The sequence below is a fragment of the Rattus norvegicus genome, chromosome 10 (genome assembly GCF_021556685.1).
Source record: "Rattus norvegicus strain SHRSP/BbbUtx chromosome 10, alternate assembly SHRSP_T2T, whole genome shotgun sequence".
NCBI lineage: Eukaryota > Metazoa > Chordata > Mammalia > Rodentia > Muridae > Rattus > Rattus norvegicus.
The window spans coordinates 71,618,161-71,637,998 of record NC_141543.1 but is presented as its reverse complement, the minus strand read 5'-3'; the positions used below and the strand labels follow the sequence as shown (position 1 = coordinate 71,637,998).

The following is a 19,838-nucleotide window of genomic DNA, read 5'->3' as shown; positions in this document are numbered from 1 at the left end:
TGATGAGGTTTGAGACCCGGTTCTCCGGTGTATTATAGGAGCAGATACCTGCTTCACAGAGCCCTGAGAGTCAAATGGAGCAGTGTGTGTGTCCAGAGTTCTAGAGAACACCTGCGGCAGACAGTAAGCTGTTAGCATAATGCCTTACTTGCCAGAAAAGTCCCCACCTAAAAATCTATTTTTATTGAACTTTAAACACAACTTTTAAAGCTCCAAATGAAAGTTTGTTAGTATTTTGAGTATAATGGCTTTAAATTTCTAAGGTTACTTTTGAGGAAATTGATGTCAGCTTGCAGCCTTGCTCTGCCTAAATTAATCTCTCATACCCAGTGAATAATTTTCACTCTACTAAAAGGTTGATTGCTTTTAATAGCTATATATGATAGTTTATTGACTTGACATACATTTGCCTTTAGTGCTGTCTTAGTTGATGTGAATTTTCACCTTGCTGCCCCTGAAGTCATTTCACATGTGTTTAATTTGCTCTTTGCTTTGTGCTTTTCTTGTCATTTGAAGATGTGCAATTAGTTTGAAGTTTCCCATCTAGTAAGTTGCCTTTATAGTTAGAGCTTTCTGTCCCTTTTCCTCCTTCTTCACTCAGGCTTTGGTAACTAGGTTAGTATTACTAGTCTTCCTAGTTATACTTCGGTAATATTGTGCTAAGTATTTGTGGAATAGAAGTAGCACCAGTAACTTAACCAAATGGAGGCTTAGTCTTCCCACAAAGTGATCAGAACAGAGCTCAACAGTTGTCCTTGACTTAAGGTACCCTCTCATAAGCTATTCTTGGTTTGTGACTTTTGTGTTCCTCCTTACCTCATGATCATGGGGTGTTTGCCTCATACCCAACTGCTCATCGGCGTTCTAGACAGGAAGGGGGGGGAAAAGAGGAAAGGGAAAACAGGTGCCTTCATTGGAGAAGCAAAACTTGTTTAGAAAGTCCAATTCATGGATCATTGAGCAGAACTGCCACAGGCAGTATTTACCTTAGCGGTTTGGGCATGATTTCCACCTATCTTACTTATTATGAGTTCTGCATTTTTGACATATTCATCTTCTCATATTCTCACTAAGTCCCCTCCCTTTTCTTTTCTCTTTCTGTCTCCTTCTCTTCTTGCCCTTCCCTCTTTCCTTAATTTTTAAACAAAATTCCTATTCGCTTAAGAAAAAGGAGTTTTTCCTAATGGGCTATTATTGTGGGTTTTGGATTTGGGGAAACAAGGTCCCCAACTAGTGTTTGAAATTAGATCTGCCTATGATGATTTAGTTCTGGACCAAAACTAAATCTTCTGGGAGCCACAGGGGAGCCCAGACAGGAGTCTGTGTGCACATGTTCCTGTGCATGTGTACCTGCATGTGGAAGAATGGGGGTGACTTAGTCTTGCTCCTCTTCATCAGAAAGTGGCACTTTTGTGGTTCCTTGTGAAAATATATTTCAAATATGTTTCTTTATATTTCTCTACCATCTTGTTTCTCTACCACCTGTTTCTCTTGTAATTCTTCAAGATGTTTTAATGTATTTTTTAAAAACGAGTTTTATTTTATGTGTGAATGTATACATCCATTTATAAATTTAAGTTGCTCATATTGCAATAGTTCTAGAATTCAAACACTGGAAGTTCTCATTGTACTAGACTTGTGATTGTTCTTGGCCACTGGCTATAGCATTTCCTTCCAGTTTTATTAAGACACAGTAATTGACACAAATACATGTTATGCTTTGATATTCATATACTGTGAAATGATCACCATTTTCAAACTAATTAGCATATTCATCATTTCACTAACCATGTGTATGGTGGGAATTCTCCCCACTCCCACCCCCACCCCGCTCCTAAGGTGAGAATTCTTAAGATTTACACAGCAAATTTTAAATATATAATGCATTATTATTAAATGTTACAACCATGTCATACATTAGGTCTCTAAAACTTCATCTAGAACTGAAAGTCAGTACCCTTAATCAGAACCTTTCCTTTCCCAATCCTAGAGCCCTCCTGGCCACCATCCTCCTATGTCTGTGAGCTGGACTTAAAGACTCTACTCGGTGAGAGCATCCAGAATTTGACTTCACTAGCTATTGTCCTCCAGATTCAACCACATTGTTGAAACAGCGCTCTCTCTCTCTCTCTCTCTCTCTCTGAGTGTGTGTGTGGGGGGGCTCATTTTCCAGTCTGCACAAGCACCTGGACTGTTCTCACTGTTGGTTATTGACATAACATGGGTGTGCAGATTTTTTTTCTGAATAATGATTTAATTTCCTTAAGCTATATACCCAGAAACGGGGCTGCCAGATAATACAATAGAACAATTTTTAGTATTTTAAGGGAATTCCAGACTATTTTCCATAATGACCATACCAGTTTACATTCTCACAAAGAGTATATGCAAGGGCTCCCTCCTCTCTGTACTTTTGTTTAACCAGAGACTGAAACTACTTTACTCCCCTGCTCAGCTGTGGTACATTGGTTCACCTGCTTCCTGGTCGTCCACAGCCCTGGCTGGGAGAGAACTTGGTTCTGGGATAGAGCCTATGGCACGACCGCTGCCAGTGTTTGATGCAGACGTCCAGCATGGTCCTCTGAAGCACTAAGGGTTTGTCTAGCTTCAGCCACTTAGTTTCTCTTTATGAGCAGATTACTCAGAAGCCACTGTACCTCGGTTTCTTTCTCTGTAAATTATTAGAGTCTATATAATGTTCTTTTAAAAATAAAAATAGTACAGTTAATTTATATCAAGTCCTCAGAACAGTGTTTGATTCATAGCCAAAGCCCCATTAGTGCATTATTGTTTTTCTGCTAGAAATGGACAACTACAAGAATTGCTAGTCAGAGTTACCGACAGAACTTGGAGTTGGAACAGTGAGTCCGCATGAGGCTGCGCACGGGCAACTGGCCTCTGAGGAAGTTCAGAGGTAGTTTGGTGGGGAAGGATTTTTGTTTTGTTTTGTTTTGTTTGTTTTTTGTTTTTTTTTAAGAAAATATTATTTTTTTCTTTTTCAAAATATTAAGGAGAAATATTCTTTAGCTTACATGTCCAGATCATATGAACCACATATGCTTCAGGGTTCCAAATAAACAGCAATAATCAGAACAATGCCTCTCTTCCTTGTGGGGTCTTGGATTGTTGACAAATCTAAAGAGAGCATGGCCATTCTTTTCAGAGAAGCCGGTAAGTTCACACAGATACATATGCAATCAAGGTTGATTGTGCTTCATTTAGAGAACAATGGGAAGTCAAGTCCCAATATATGAGGAAGCAGAAATCGCCATCAAAGCAGAGGAACTTTTCATAAGGGATTAAAAGAATTAGAAGAGAGAAATGGGAAAAAGCCATGGCATTACCTGTCACCTCTGGATCTGACAATTTCTACCCAGCATTCCTGAGAGATCCTGTGTGTCTCTTCACAGCAAAAGTTCTAAGTCAGCATAGCCTCCTGTTCTGTAAGCAAACTAGCCTGAAAAAAAAAAATGGAAGTGACTTCTGTGTGATGAAGAGTTATTGCTGTGTCTCCTCAAACTGCTTTTAGCTGACCTCGCGGCAGAGGTTCTCTGAACGAAGTGAGTAACCAGCTGCAGTTACTGTTCAGCCCCTGCTGGCTTTCTTTTATGTAGGTCAGGTAGTCTCCAGGCAGGTCCTTTAAAATAACATAACAAAACAGTCCCGTTTAAGGAAAAAGCTAGGAAGAGGTGACATCAACTTCTCCGGTAGTACTTTGTTTGGGTTACTTTTAAAAGGGTTTGGAACTGAAAATGAGACAGAACTATCTAAGACTTTAACTGGAAAGAATTTAAAGTTTCTTTAGTGCACTGCTCTCAGCATAGGGAGCTGAACTCCTGGACTGTATTATCCACTCTTGTTCAGTGGAAGCTTCTGTGCAGGCTACCCTCACTCCCAGTTAATGTGTTACCGATGAGCAGAGATGCAGCCAAGCTGGAGCAGAACCGGATCCCACGTCTCCTGGCTGCACTAGTTAAAATGCTTCTTTGGACTCTGACTCTATTTTAGCTTCTTCATCTTTCTTTTAGCACCTGTTTTTAAAAAAAGGCTAGAAATTCAAGTCTCACATTTTGATATTTGAACTAGATGAGGTCTTCCTTGTCCTCCTCCATGGCAATGTAATTTCAACTGAGGTGTCTTTCTCCTGAGCTGCTGTTGCTGGTGGCTACTGACTTAGAAAGGCATTGTGTGGAGCCCCAACTTGGTGGTGCTGGGAAGAGGGCCAGGGCTGCTGGACAGTGGAGCTGTGGATGAGAACGTTAGAATTCCCTCTTGCTTGCAGAGGGTCTGCAGGGCAGGGGTGGAGGGCAGGGTAAGAGCACTGGCTCTAGAAATAGAGGTGACTCTGGGCTCTTTCTCTTGAATACTTGAAGGACTTGGGAAAGTACCCACACCTCTAGAAATCAGTCCTTAAACGCTGATGTTGGAAATGTTTTCTTTAGAAGTAGGTTGTGAGGACTCAGGGTAAGAGTTGGAAGCCACTCAGCACAGGCCCTGACATAGGACTGCTCCATAGGTGCTGGCTGCCAGGAGAGAACGAAGTTCAGAAGAAAAGCTACGAGGAATGACAGCACCCGTGAAAGTTCTTTCTTTTTAGGTAATTTTTCTTTACAAGTTTTCAAATTGTGATAAGTTGTGATTTGCCAACTTCTCCTGGCTGAGACTATTTTCCTCGGAAATGTGAGCTGTTCTGTTTAGCTGACAAAACCAGTTCTTAAACTTGAGCCATTTTCCTCAGTGTAACATAGTCATTTCAATGCATAAAATGGAGGTCTTTTGAGTGTAGTGGAGAGAGACCCTGAGATTGCCCTCTGTTGAGCCATTTAATGATGCGGTCTCATTGCTTTGCTGTGTCCCAGCAGAATTGCCGAGTATCAGTCCCCAGATTCTTTAGCATTAAAAATTACAGATTTTTAAAACTGTAATCTTTTACTGAAGAATAGCTAGCAGATAAAGTACTAGTTTTGCTGACCATCGTAGACCTTAGTACCTCATTAAGTAGGAAATTGTCACAGTTGCTTGCTTATGGTGTACAGATGACTTGTCACAATTTTTACCTAACATGAGTTTTATGATATGTATGTCTGTTCTTTCTTTTTTTAGTTGTCTTTCCCTTTAGTTAGAAATATAAATTCTGGGTTATGTGTAAAAAAAAAAACTTTAAAAGAATTGTGTCATACTTGAAGGAAAAAGACAAAAATTTTATTTTTGTGATGAAAATGAATTAGGATTCTGAATTTTAACCTCTTAATTGATATTATATCCAGGAATCACCTGCGATGTCTGCAGTAAAAGCATTCACTGCTGGATTTTTGACTGCTTCAATATAAATACCATGTAACTCATTGTTCACTAATTGCAAGTACATAGTTTAGTATTTTGAAAGAAAAATTTTATTAATATTTTTCACACAGTAGCATTTTAAAATATGTTTTCTATAACCTTGGCTTGAGCGGGTTATAAAGAAAAGGGATTTATTTCTGCTTACAGTTTTGGTTCAAGGTTAGTGATGATCTTCTTGATGGCCGAGTCCTGGAGTGGCTCAGAGACTACGCCTCTGGCCTCTGGGTTTTTACCTTGTTTGCTTGCTTTTTTAGTACTGTATTGAACCCAGGGTTTTTTGAGCATGCTAGGCACCCTCAAGTAATTTTTAAAATTTCTGTGTATAGATGTGTGTTCTTGTTCATGTGTGTGCCATGGTACATGTGTGGAAATCAGAGGTCAACCTCAGGTGTTTGTCTGAAGCCTCCATCATACCTGAGACATCTCTGTATACGGCAAGCTAACTGAGCTTGAAGGAGTCTTCTGTCTCCACCCTCCATCTCATCTCAGGAGTGTTGGGATTACACACATGTCTGGATTACAGAACATGTGGGTTCTGGGGATCTGAAATCAGGTCTTCATGCTTGCACATTGAGGACTTTACTTCCTGAGTCATTGACCCTGTCCCTCTTATAAAACCACCAGGATTCAATCACAGGTATCTACCTTGATGACCTAATCAGGAGCCCTGAACACCATACCCAGGCTAAGTTTCTATCCTCTTAGTACCTCACAACAGAGATTAAATACCAGAATGGTTTTCAGGGTGGACATATCACAGGATTCAAAGGCAATGCATAAGAATTGTAGTTTATTGCAGTTTGCTCAAATTTCCTTTTAATTGTCCTACAGCAACCAGGTATGGAGAAACCAAAAGAACTATTTAATGATTTCAAAGTTCAAGGGCAAGAATAAATACTAATACTCAAGTTTCCATTCCTTACCATGGAAGCCTGTATTATCCCCTTGATCAGGAACATTCTTATCGTCCTGCTTCTCTGTCTAACTCTACCTTGTCTTTCTGGGCTCTGCTCTTATGTTTGTGAAACCTTCCCTATGTTTAGGTGATATGTTTAATAATGTTAGCAGTCTGCTCTGCCATATATCTTGCCCTGAGATTTACTCTTTGTACAAATTACCAAAGTATGTTTCCTGTCCTTACTGGACATACCTCCTTGCAGCTATGAGACTGACAGTCTGTGCTTGATTTCCCCATTCCCTAACCCCTTCTGCTGACTGACATTGATACCCTAGAAGAGTCTGAAGACATGTGTGGGATGTGGCAGAGTTTTTGTGAGACAGATCACGAAATGGTTGCATGATGCAGAGACCCAGTCCTTCGTCCAGAAGCATTTAGATTGGAAAACTTTGGGGTTGGGAATAAACTTCTTATGCTCAGCCAGGGTGAAGCTTGGGGTTTATTTATTATTACAATTAGGGTTACACCAAGGCAACTTTTATTAGGTAATACAGCAATCCCACAGTAATTTTTAAGAGTGATTCATTATGTCTTAATTTGTAATGTATCCCACTTGAAAGAAGAATGTCTTCATTTAAACTAGCCTGTTAATTCTTAGGCTTGCTTTCGTCATTCCAAATTACTCGGCTCTTTTAACAGCCAACTAATAGTTACTCTGATTAAGTAGGTCCTGTGTTTATCCTCCTTATTCCCGAATTATCTTATAAAGTCACATTTCTGTATTTACAAATCCAGAGAGTATCTGCTGTTGTTTATAAATGCAGAAGAAATAAAAGAGAAGTAAATTTAAGATGTCAGCCCCAGAGTATTGTTCATACAGCTGCCCTGGATTGTGGCAATTACTTACTAAAAGGTGTTGCTGTTTCAAGAAATTTATCAACAACCCAGTCCAAGTCAGAGGTGCAATCACTCCTTGCCTGTCTCTCCACAGCATCTTGACTCCGTCAGTCACAGCTGAACGCGTCCCAGCATAAACCCACAAAGCTCTAAATCTGGTCACACGGGCTACAGCTTTAGTCTTAGCGAAGTCCCATGGGTGCAGCCATCTCTCAACACTGGCTGCAGACTCAACGCTTTCCAAAGTGCTGAACCCAAGTCCCTCCATGTCTTTACCTTGCCCTTGGAATAAAATCTACTTATTTAACAGTGCAAGGATTAATTCTAGGGTGTAGCTGGGTCTTTGCTATTTTGTGGGTTCTTCTTTTTTCACTCTTCCTCCCCCTGTCCCTGGTTTCATTCCCTATTTACTAACTAGAGGACAAAGAAGGATGGACAGGAGAGAAATAAAGATCCTTGAATCTAATTTCTGTTTTGTTTTTCCTTTGAATATGAGTATTTATAAACGACAACCAATCCCCCTGAACTACCACCAATCACCAACCTCACTTCTCAGGGCCCTAACATTCATAGACCCTCTGAAAAGTTCCCAGAATCCCAAATGTTACGCAGTTGCAATAATTACCTGCAGCTGGCAAAACCATGGCTCTGCTAGACAGGAGGCAAACCATGGTCAGCTGCTGCGAAGCAGCCCGGTATCCACACACCTGGGATTAAAACAAAAATATTTCTTATTTATATTTCTGTTTTTTAAAGAAACCAAAATTTCAGATTCTCACTATACCAGGGCCTTGCACATGCTAGGCAACCTTTGAGCTAAGCCCGCATCCCAAAGCTGTGATTACCCACCCTGCACCTGCACCTCACTAGCTAGACTTGAACTTATTGTATAGCTGAGGATGACCTTGAACTCCTGATTCTCCTTCCTCTACCTCGCCAGTGCTGGGATTCCTTTGCATCAGTCCACCAAACTGTAGAGCTGGGCTTTCAAATGGAACTGAGAAGACCTGTCTCATCACCCATCCCATCTCCTATCTTGTCCCTCACTACCTTCCTTTCCCTTCCCTTCCTCTACTGTGTTTTCTCCATACTGCATTCCAGCCTTACTGGGCTTCTGTCTGTTCTTTAAACATGTCTTAATTCATCTCAAATCCTCCTGCCTCTGCTCTGCTGTGATCTGTGTAGAACTGTTCCTCCCACCAATCCTACCCTAACCTCTGGTAATTCCCATTCTTCTTCTCATCTTAGATGTTATTTCTGGAATTGCCTTTTGAGAGCCTTGATGTCTAGGTACAATACCATTCCTTTGTGGCCTGACATCACCTTGCGTTTTCTCTATTACCACAATTCTTCCTCTCTCTTTTTCTTTTGCTAGTTTCTTTCCTCTCCTAAGCTGTCTGGATGGCGAGAGCCATGACTGTATTTATCACTATTACATCTACATTTGGCACATTGCCTAACACTATAAATATTTGTTACACAAATGAGTAATAGGCTGTGAGAACCCGGACCTGTGCAGACTTCTCTACAGGGTGATGTTGGAAGATACACTAAAGAGAGTCACACTAAAGGGGTATTGGGAAGCCCCAAGTGCTAGTGACCATGTTCAGGAGAAGCTGTGGAAGGCTGACTGTGTTCTGAAAGTTGCACTAATAAAGATGTGCTGCAGGGTGGAAGATGGGTTTTGACTTCACGTTTGTTCCATCTGCTAAACGAAAGTGTTCATGAAGAGAGAATGTTGCAGTTATGTTAAGGTTACTTACTATGAGGATTTAATGACACAATACACATGAAGCTTCTACCCAACCTGGGTACTTGATAAACATTGATTCTTTTTAATAGCTAACATGTACTTTTGAGAACATTGAAAAATAATTTCCCCTTACCTTTACTCAATAGAATCACTATCAAGAGGACTGGAATTCCAACTTGTAGCTTCCTAGGAGAAGGTCTGTGCTTTAGCTGAAGACAGTGTTCGATAGCTGAGCAATGTGGGACAGATGGACAGAGAAAGTTCTGGGCAAAGGAGGAAGGTTAATACGAATGTGGGTAGAGATCATAAAGTGTTGGCTACATTGTTCAAAACATTTCATAACTGGAGGAAAACAGATCCGAGAATGAAGTAAAATAGAGTCAGGGAGGCTAAAGGTATTGTCAGAGGTCAAGCCAGAGTGAGTGTGACGTTAAAGGAGTGAGAGGCCCAGCTGCTATCTTGGGGTATGGAAAGAGATAGGAAAGAAGAGCCTTTGCCTTCCTAGTCCTGTTTGTCCAAGTGGGCAGTCATAGACACCAAGAGGAGTGGACACTAGGTGACTGAGGCATTTTAGTGTGCCGGGGTTAGCTGAGTTTTAATCCTTGGTATGTGAGGAGCCGTGAGGCACCCTAGTGGGGTCCACAGACACTGGAAGTGTGGATTTCAGAATGCTGTTTCCCTGACTTCAGAGGCTCTGCTTCATCCCCTTTCCCACAGGTCCTGATGCTACTCTAGTCTCCCCCTTAACCTTCCTATTTCTTCACTGTTTTTCATGGCTGTAGTCTCTCCCTAAGGAGTGCACTTCCCTTTGGTGAAGCCAGCCTTGAAAACATGTTATTTAGTTGATCTACTTTGTAAAAAATCCTACAAATCACTAAATTATAAAAACAACTCCTAAACCAAAGTAGTTTCCCCAGTCAGCCGAAGGAACAGTGAGAAGTAGGCATTGTTTAAAAACATATTGAATGTCACAGACCTCTGTGATAGCCATCTTTACCTAAAGGTACAGGAATGGGCTACATGAACTCAAGAGTAAACAGCAGGGCAAAGCTAGAGTGTTGATATCCAGGAGGGTACAGGAGCCATCAGCAGGAAGCAGCTGGCAGGTGCATTCAGCTCTAAGAAGTGTGGAAGGGTGAGAAGTGACCTAACCCAGGAACCTGTGACAATGGGTTGTGGATGCAGCTATGGAGAAGAGTGCCCAGACAGACAAAAGCACTAAGGGAGGAAGGAAGGGTGGGAAGCAGTTGGCAGGAGAAACAGAAGGCCAAGCACAGTTCTAAGAGAGAGCCTGAAATCAGACTAAGGAGGGATGTAGATGCTGGAGGACCCACATCAAGATACACTGGCCAGTTTCTCCTGGATGTAAAGTTCAAACTGATCGAAAATTAATATTCTTGATTGTTTTATGGTTATAGTTTTGGGGAACTATAAACACCAGAGTTGTGGAGTAAGATATGAAGACACTTCTGCCCTGCTCCCTAATGTAGCTAGCGACATGCTACTAAAGGTATGGGTCTTTTTGTAACAAAGGCAATTTTCTCACCCACCTGTGGTCTCCTATGGATCTGGGAGCCTCCCAGGCTGTGACCAAGCATGTGCACTGCAGCTCAATCTTGTGGCTGACTCTGCATCTCAAACATGGCCAAAGCATGTGCATACCAGCTTCTCTGTGCCTTGGCCCAGGTCTCTGTGGTCCACAGGTGGCCTATTAGCCAGAAATGATGCATGACCCTAATTAATTGCAAGAGGTGAAAAGAGAGGAAGAATACAGCCATCTTTTCCATAGTGTGTAAGTGACAGTAATTGAAAAGAACAGCATAGAGATGCAGTATATGGTCTAGATCTGGTATTTCTGTTTATACAATGAAACATGCTGTATGAGATGTATTATATAATGTGTCTTTTTAAACTAATTACATAAGTTATAGACATATGATGTCTCTGAAATGATATAGAGGCTTTATTAACCAATTAATTTCAATAGTATTCTTACTGATATTTAACTAAGCAATCCAAATAATGTTAATTAATTCTAATAGTAGAATTATATTAATTTAATGGAGCTTTCTCCCATCTGATATAAACTGACTATAAAATCTTCCATGATAGCCAGGTGATAGTGGCTCTTGCCTTTATTCACAGCATTTGAGAGGCAGAGGCAGGAGGATCTTCATGAATTCAAGGGCAGCCTGGTCTACAGAGCAAGTTCCAGGACAGCCAGGGATACATAGAGAAACCCTGTCTTGAGAAAAAAAATATCTTCCATGAAAGTAATTCAAAATCAAAACTTAAATTTTGATAAGTTTGTTTTATGACTATTAATTGTCCCCGATTGAAATTAATCTATAATCTTGCTATATGAGTATGTATGTAACATACAGAGCAGGGAGTACTATAAAATCCACATGTATTCATCCTCCCTCATGTTAGCTAAGGCCTGTAGGTTGCCATTTTTACAAAATAGGAAGTGGCAGTCACCATTTACTCTGGACCATTTCATTCCTGAATACACTGAAACTAAAGGTCAGGCAACGAAATAACTAATCCAATCATAGTGAACACACACACACACACACACACATACACACACACACACACACTGTTCTAAATTGGGTGTTTTATAGACAACTAAAATTTAGCCTTCAGGACTCTGGACCACGTCTAGGATCAAGACCCCAGTAGGCTCAGTATCACTTTAAGATCCGCCCCTTGGAGAAACTGCCTCGTGCTGTGTCTTTACTTGGGCCTCTATTCCTCAGGGTTCTTTTCCCATTCCCAGGGGGAACACTCATAACCTACTCACTTCCCTAGGTGAAATGTCTTCACACTGCAGACTGTGTTTTCCTGTTTGAATTCAGAGGAATACATTCAACACAGGCATCTAACTGAGCTAATAATATTATACTAATTTGCAGAAACAACCTGATTAATAGTGACTATAAAGATAACAGTACATTGCAAATAGAATGTTTTTGTTTTGTCTGATATGTATGTTTCTGAGCCAGAGTTACCATAGTGCCCTTAAATATTATTCTTTGTAACCTGGTGCTACTGTACGTGGTTAATTACTAGGTCCACACCACTTCCTCATGCAACCTCAGGAAGTGTTTGAGAGAATCCAAACTGATCTGTACTTTGTTGAACAATGAACTCCACTAAAGCTTACTCTTGGCTATCATTGTAATGTTAAATTGCATAAAATTCTATAAACATTGTCCTTTCACAGCCCAGACTAAGTAACAATCACGACACTTGAAATCATGCTGTTTTAGTAATAATGTAGACCATACTGTAAATAAGAACAATGGAAGAATTCCATGAGACAATTAACTGGCAGATAAGTTAGAAGCAGTAATTGTCCTGAAAGGCCAGGGGGAGGAGGAAAGTGACTGAAGGCAGCAGAACCAGAAAAACCTTATGAAAAAGACTTTAAAGTGTTGCCGGATAAAATGTTTAAAAATATAAGTTGAGCCAATTATATTAGTAGCTGTCTTTTTTTTTTAATAAACTAAACAATAGTCATAGTAGTGAGTATGCAATGTATAAATGCAGGTATTACTACATAGATCTTATAGTCAGCCCTGGAACACAAAGCCTTTTAAGATTTATTTTCATCTTAATTGTGTGTCTATGACAGTCCAGAAGAGGGACTGGGTCTCTAGGAGGTTGTGAGACCTAGCATAAGTGCTGGGAACTGAACTCAAGTCCTCTTCAGAAGCACAAATGCTGAGCCATTTCTCCAGCCCCTTATTTGTTTTCTTATCATAAAAAAAAAAAATCAGGCCCAAAGGTCTTTGTTCTTTTGAATCATCACAGACTTCTTAGTGATTACTTTGAAGCAGATTCTCTGTAAGCGGGAATAGTCTGGAGGGTTCCTTTAAGAGCTCTGTTCTGCAGATGTTGTTTGTAGTGTGCGCACCCGGTCAGTCGCAGCCGCTGAGGGTAGTTGCTGTTGCATCACTTCCTTTGCAAGAGAATTGACTCCAGGATCCTTGGGCAGGGTCATTTTCTCATTGTGTTGCACACTGTGTATCACCTATTTATGTGTAGAACTCGGATGAGTCACAGCCACAAATTAGATGGGGACTGTTACTACACCTGCCAGCTGGTTGTGTGGTGTGCAAGCTGTCCTTTTTTTCCCCCCTTAAGCCAGTTTTATATTGTTTAAACTTTAGTTTCAGTTTCAGACAGAATAATATCCCTTTAAAAATACATGTTTGAGCTTATCTTTTAAAAAAAACAAATCAGAATCTCTGGCACACCTCACATGTTTTTAGAATAAGAGCCATCTGCCAGTAAACCTTGCTGCTTCCTTCCGGCAGGGTACACGCTGGTCCAGGTCTCCACCATTCCCCACATGACATACTTCCTGTCTCACTTACCTGTCTGCCTCCCCAGTTTCTTCCTTAGCTCTCTGACTCCTCTTGCTATCTCTGCTTGATAATTAGATTAACACATAATAATGTGTTGTAGCCAACAATTGGAAAGCAAAAACAAAACACGTGGGGTTTTGCAGTGTCTGTCATCTTTGTAACTAGAACTATGCATCATTTGAAGAATGCCATGATATATATTCTGTGGTCGGGGTCAGTTGGTGTATTTTAGCAGTGTCTTATAATGATTTTACACTTGTACACACGTAGATGGATGTGTACACAAATGTGTGAGAACAGTGTCTGTGAAGACACAACGGGCAGGGTCATCAGAGTGAAGAATAGTTGGGAGTTTATTTCTTAGAGTTTTTCTTACAGGTTTTAAGTTTGAGATTTTATAAATGTGAAAGTTATTTTTTAAAACTCAATGCTAACTCCCAACACAGATTGTCAACAATGAGAAATATTTTTCTTCTCTAAATGATCTTTTTATATTTTTAACAGAATTTGAGGAAAGGAAATACTTAATACCAGACTACTTGATTACCATGTTTTTCCCCCCAGGAAAAAAATATTTTTCAATACCTTAAACTAAGAATAAAAGTTAGGGATAGTCAGGAAACCAGAAGACAGAGGAAGGATGGAAGAAGGGACCACAGACTTTCTGCAGGCGGCCGTCAGGGCTTAGGAAAGGCAGGGTGGATGTCCTGTGGCGCCTCAAGAAGCAGTGCAGACACAGCTGACACTTGGTGTTTGGACTTCTGACCCCCTAGCACTCTAAGAATACATTTGCATTGCTCAGTTAAGAACATTGAGGAGTATTTTTCTATGTACTAACAACTGAAACCATTTGTCTCTGCCTCCAGTTACTAGTATCCTGTTCTAGTAAGGCCCTGGAAGTACAAGCCAAAACAGGACCTTATTAGCAGAATCCAGATGGCACCTATGCAAAGGGACCCACGCACAGATATTTTAACAAGTGACCAGGCTGGCCACAGGACATAAGCTGTTTCTTCACATGTGATGGTCAGCGTTGCCTGTCCACTGCTGTTTAGTCTGTCTTCCTTGTAATCAATTTTATGTGCGTCCTTGAAGGTTAGTCAGGATAAAAACTATAGACCACACTCCCAAGACTGAGAACAAAATCTAGTAGGGCTGTGGATGGGTGTAGCTCAGTGGAAATAAGGATCCGAGTGGTAGGTGAGGTTGTTCTGGGTATCTTACACCTAAGACTTCTCAGCAAACAGAGCTGGAGAATGGGCAGGGCTTATCCATGCGTGGTCAGCCCTCTTTGTCTGGGCAGATTCAACCAATGCAAATGGAAAATATCTGAACAATAAGATGATTCAGAAAGCTCCAAAAGACAAAACTTGAATTTATAGTGTATCATACTGAACCTAGGCAAATGAGGTGGTATGTTGGCATATTTGTTATTATAAGTAATATAAAGATGACAAGGCGTATGGAAAATATGCATTAGTTATGTATTACATGAACCATTTTGTATAAGAATTGAACATCTTTGAATTTGGATATCCACAGGGTCTTTGTGGATCCTCTGAATATCATGAGATGTCTATTAGCATCTCACATTTCATTCCAGATCAGATGAGTTCTTTACTCTCCCATATCTGTAATTCTCCTCTGCAGTGTAGAGAAACGAAACCTGGCTTCCATTATCCTCCGCATATTCTTTACCCAGCCTTCCTTTATGTAACTAATTTCCCCAGCATGCATACAGACCACAGCCTAGACCCTGGCCCTGCTGGACACCCCAGTGCAGTGATGGAATCCTTACTCTGGCCCTACCATATATGCAGTGAGCCAACCAAATTCTCATCCTGGCTCTGCCAGATACACTGGCCAAACCCTTGACATTTTTAAACTTAGAGAAATTATATAAGCAAAAACTTACTTAAGACAGGCTATTTCCTGAGCTTTAAAAATAAGGATGCTAAAACTTTTAGTCATTCAGTCATTGTCTAGCTTTAATTATTATTCAGAGGCTGGTAGGACTTGTTTAAAGACTTGAAACTAAGGCTATTTACATGTAGTCCTAACTTCTTCTTTGTGCAATGCCATGTTAATAGGCACTGAAGAAGATGGCCATGGCTTTTGTGTGCCAGGTTGAGCTTGCCTCAGCTCCGAAAGCCCCCGTACGACGGCTCCTCAACAAAGAGCAAACGCTATATAGTACACAAGTATATATAGCTTCGGCCGGCAGCGGAGCCAGCTACAGAAATTCCTTTCTCAATTTGATCTAACAATAAAAAAGATTTGATTTCCGCTAGAAGAACTGAGAAAAAGTGGGAGAGATTATTTGTTTTTTCCATTTCCTGGTCTATTTGATCTGTTTTTAGTTTGACTCTTTTCTCTGCCACTACATTCTTACTCTCTTAGTTTGCTTCCTGATGTCTGCTCTTCCTGAGGATAGAAAACTCTTGGTTGTTTTCATAAGTAGAGATGGGCCAGCTGGTACAGCAGAGGACTAGATGGCCCAAGTCATGTTTATCTCTGTGTTGATTTCAGAAGTCTGAATGCAGGCCCACTTAATATGTGGAGAAGGTAACCATGAATCTCTCCGTGGCTTCAGGCCTCCGTTCTGTGGGTCCGTTGGCTCCCAGCGCAGTGGCCCTGGGAAAAGTAAGAACAACAACCTATCTGGCTCTCCCCTGCTCTAAGGAAACTTAGTTCTGACATGGGAGCAAAGCCGTGTGATCCATCTCAGATAGCGTTTGAAGATGGAAACTCTGCACGGTAGTGATGGCGATGTCTTTTATCTTTTATATCTTCTTTAATCCTCTGTAAATTTAGCTCCCATCTCTTTACTTGCAAAACTTCGTTCTGAAACGCCCAGCCCTTATTCAGAGGCCCCAAGGACCAGGTATTACTAGTTCACCTGGGGTATGACCTGACTTCTGATTTCCCAAGGGCTGCTGGCATCAAAGGGACTGCACTGGCATGCAGTGAGCACTGCGAGGTCCCCTGTATCCCCTGGGCATGCCCGTCATGGGAACAGTGTGTGTGCTTCAGCTGACCTCCTCCTTCAACTGAAGCTATATCCACAGCCCAGAAGCCAAACTCTCTGCAATGACAGCCAGCACTGAGGATGACCTTGAACTCAGTTGGTAGCGTTGCTTTTTTTTATTCTTTGCATACATACATATAATGAATTTTAGTCCCTTCCTACCCATCACCTGTCCCACCCTCCCTGCTGGAGTCTTCCCAGCAAGGCCCCTCCTACGTTCATGTCTTTTGTGCCTGTGACTCACTGAGTTTAGTTAGGGCTTCCTGCAGGAGCAGGAGTGAGAGCTTCTTCACTGGAATGTGGGCAACTTACCAATGACTATACCACCAAAGTGACGTCCATTCTTCAGCCACTGTTAACTGTCAAGAGTCACCTATGGGCTCTTAAGGGCTCTTCTCCCATCCATTAAAAGATGTTGAAAGACCGCGTGTGCATAGATCTGATGTAAATAACTGCAGCCGCAGTGAATTCATGCATGCTGTGTCATATCCAGAGGACACTGCTTCACAGTCTTCCTCTCTTTTGCAGTGTTCTTTGAGCCCTGGGGGATGGGTAATATAGATGACCTATTTAAGGTGGAGCATTCCACAGTTGCTTAGTCTATGAACTTTTAACCAGTTTCGCTTTTTTTTTTTTTTTTAAATACACTTCTCACTGATTGGCCAGGCTGGCAGTGAAACCTCTGCCCCAAGTTCTGGGATAACAGGCAGTCAGTCCCTTATACCAAGCCAGATATGATGCATCACAGACTCCTGCTCCATACCCATTCCTAGGACCCTCAGATGGCTTCAAGGCCTCATATATGTCAGCCCCTCCTTTCCCAGTATCCTCTTCCTGCCCAGCTCCCCCTTTCTCAGCATCCTGCCCTATTTTCTCTTCTGGGACATGGTCTTCCCATATTGCTCTGGGTTCCTCAGAACGTGGTCCCTCCCTCCCTCCAAGAGAACAGTGCACATCCAGTTGCCTCTTTTGGAGCCCAGTTTGGTGTCTGTTCTCCTTCTTACTTGCAGGAAGTCAAAAATGGGTCAGTTCTTTATTACTCATGGCCCAGAAAGCTTGGAGCATAAGTGCTGACCAAGAGAAATTGGTTGAACAAACATGAGTACAAACGAAAACAAAGACAGCAGTAAGGACATTTAAAAGATGTACAGGAGCACTGCTGATAAACATAGTAATTAGCATAATTATGCTTATTTGCACCGTGTGCTGAGGATGTCGTGTGGGACACCCATTTATTGTAAGGATCTTGTGAGGTGATTATATGCTATAGTTTGGATGGTGTTTTGTTATTGTTTTGTTTTGGGGTTTGTTTTTTATTTTTGTTGCTTTTTTTTTTTTTTTTTTTAGACAGGGGTCTCACTGTAGCCAGCAGGCCTAACCTTGTATTTGCTATATGTAGCCCAGGCTGATCTCAAACTCTTAATTCTTCTGCTTCGGCCTCCTGCGTGCTGGGATTAAGGCTAATACACTGTCAGCCATACAATACGCAGTTGTAAAGTGTCCACCAAAGACCTTTGTAGTAAAACTAGGGTCCCTCCCATATTGGAAAGAGGTAGAAACTTTAAGAGCTGGGATGTAACAAGTGATCTTTAGGTTACTGAGGGTGTGAGATGATGGGACCCCCAGGTCTATTCTTACCATCTTTTGCCCCCTGGCCCTTGAAATAAGAGGTTTTGTCCTGCTGCACACTGCCATTGTTCTGTGTTGCCTGCCACGGGCCTGAAGCAATCAGGGCTACCCAGGCACAGGCTGAACACTCCAGTGTAAAGCCAGGATAACCTTTTTCTTTTATTTAGGAGTCATCATAACATTTGTTAGCAACAGTAGATAACAACACTACTATTATGGTCCTGCTGATGAAATTCGAGGCACAGAGGGGCTTTGACACTGAGCTAGTTAATGCTAACCCAAAGCCACACCGCAGAGGGCACTTTGTCAGTGCTGCTTTTCTCTGTCATCAGTGGCCCAGGAACACTCCTGTGCTGTGCAGGTGTGATACACCTAGCAAGGGTTCTCATACATGTCAACTGCAGGCTTCTGTGTCAAGAGAAGATAAAAATAAGCCATCCAGGTCAAAGTGATTTTAAAATCAAGAAGTGCCAGGGACTGCCTTTGTAGCCAACTATGTTCCAAATAACTCCAGTGTTAGGCAGCATGATTGTGAGGAACTTCTTCGAACCCCGCTTTTAAATCTGGGCTAGGTTTCCTTCTCTAAACTGTGGCATTCTTTCTAACTCTATTATTGCCTTAAATAATTTCTGAAACCCCGTGACTGAGGACGTGTGGATGGGAAAGTAGGAACAAAAGAATAGTAGCTAAGTTTTAGACCCAGTTATTGTGCTTACTGTGTGGAATTGTTGGTACATAAAGTGTGGAACAGTGTTGCGCAGGTTTTAGTTTCCCAGCTCAAGCCCTGCCTTGACATCAGGCCCTGAGCACTTACTGACTATTCAGGTCTATATGCATGCACACAGTCCGTGATTAGGATTCTAGGCCAGGCTCCAGGCTCCAGGGCTGTGACTTGAATACCCCTTCCCTTTCCAGCACATAGTCCTTGCCCATAGTCCTACAAAGTGGATAAACTAAGTGACTCCAATGTGTAAATCCTTGACTTTGACAAAGAAAGTAGAAAAAAAGATGCTTTTGCCTTTGGGAGAAATGCTCAGTCAAGAATTGGGAAGGTTAACTGAGCCTCACTAAAGTTGCTAGTCACCCCAGTAAACTCTGTATGAGCAGGCAAACAAAGGGGTCAAAGTTTTTTGTACTTTGAAAATAAAACTGTAGTGTAGGTGCTCCTCTCAAACTTGTTTAGGATCAGTGGTTAAAAAGCCAGTACTCAGAACCAGAAACCCACACATTATAAATACAGTTATAAACTAGATTATCTCATTGGTGAAGAATTTGACAATAATTCATAAGTTTAAATTGCATGTAGCTGGGGGCTGGAGAGATGGCTCAGTGGGCTGGAGAGATGGCTCAGCAGTTAAGAGCCCCGACTGCTCTTCCAGAGGTCCTGAGTTCAATTCCCAGCAACCACATGGTGGTTCACAACCATCTGTAAAGAGATCTGATGCCCTCTTCTGGTGTATCTGAAGACAATTACAGTGGACTTATATATAATAAATGAATAAATCTTTTAAAAAAATTGCATGTAGCTTTAAAAAATTTTTTTTTGGGTTGGGGATTTAGCTCAGCGGTAGAGCATTTGCCTAGCAAGCGCAAGGCCCTGGGTTTGGTCCCCAGCTCCGGGGGAAAAAAATTTTAAAAATACATATAAAACACTTTTGTTTTATATGTATGAACTTTTGCCTGCATGTATGTATGTATTTATGTGTGTGTATATATATACATTATATATATATGTTTTATAGACAGACAGACAGACAGACAGACAGATAGTGCATATCTAGTGCCCATGGAGGTCAGAAGTCCTCAGATCATCTGGAACTGGAGATACAAAAAGTTGTGAGCCCATATGTAGGTTCTGAGAGCTAAACCCATGTCCTTTGCAAGAAGAGCAAACCATCTTTCCAGCTCCTGCAA

At 41.4% G+C, this 19,838-nt stretch overlaps 1 protein-coding gene across 2 annotated transcripts in view; it reads left to right on the top strand.

Moving 5' to 3' along the window:
• Myo1d (myosin ID) overlaps window positions 1-19,838 on the top strand; it is a 276,692-nt gene that overhangs the window by 47,233 nt on the left and 209,621 nt on the right. Inside the window, exon 2 of one of the 2 annotated variants that reach the window (XM_087569948.1) lies at window positions 4,517-4,597. The gene's annotated coding sequence lies outside the window, so the exon portion shown is untranslated. 2 annotated transcript variants of the gene reach the window in all.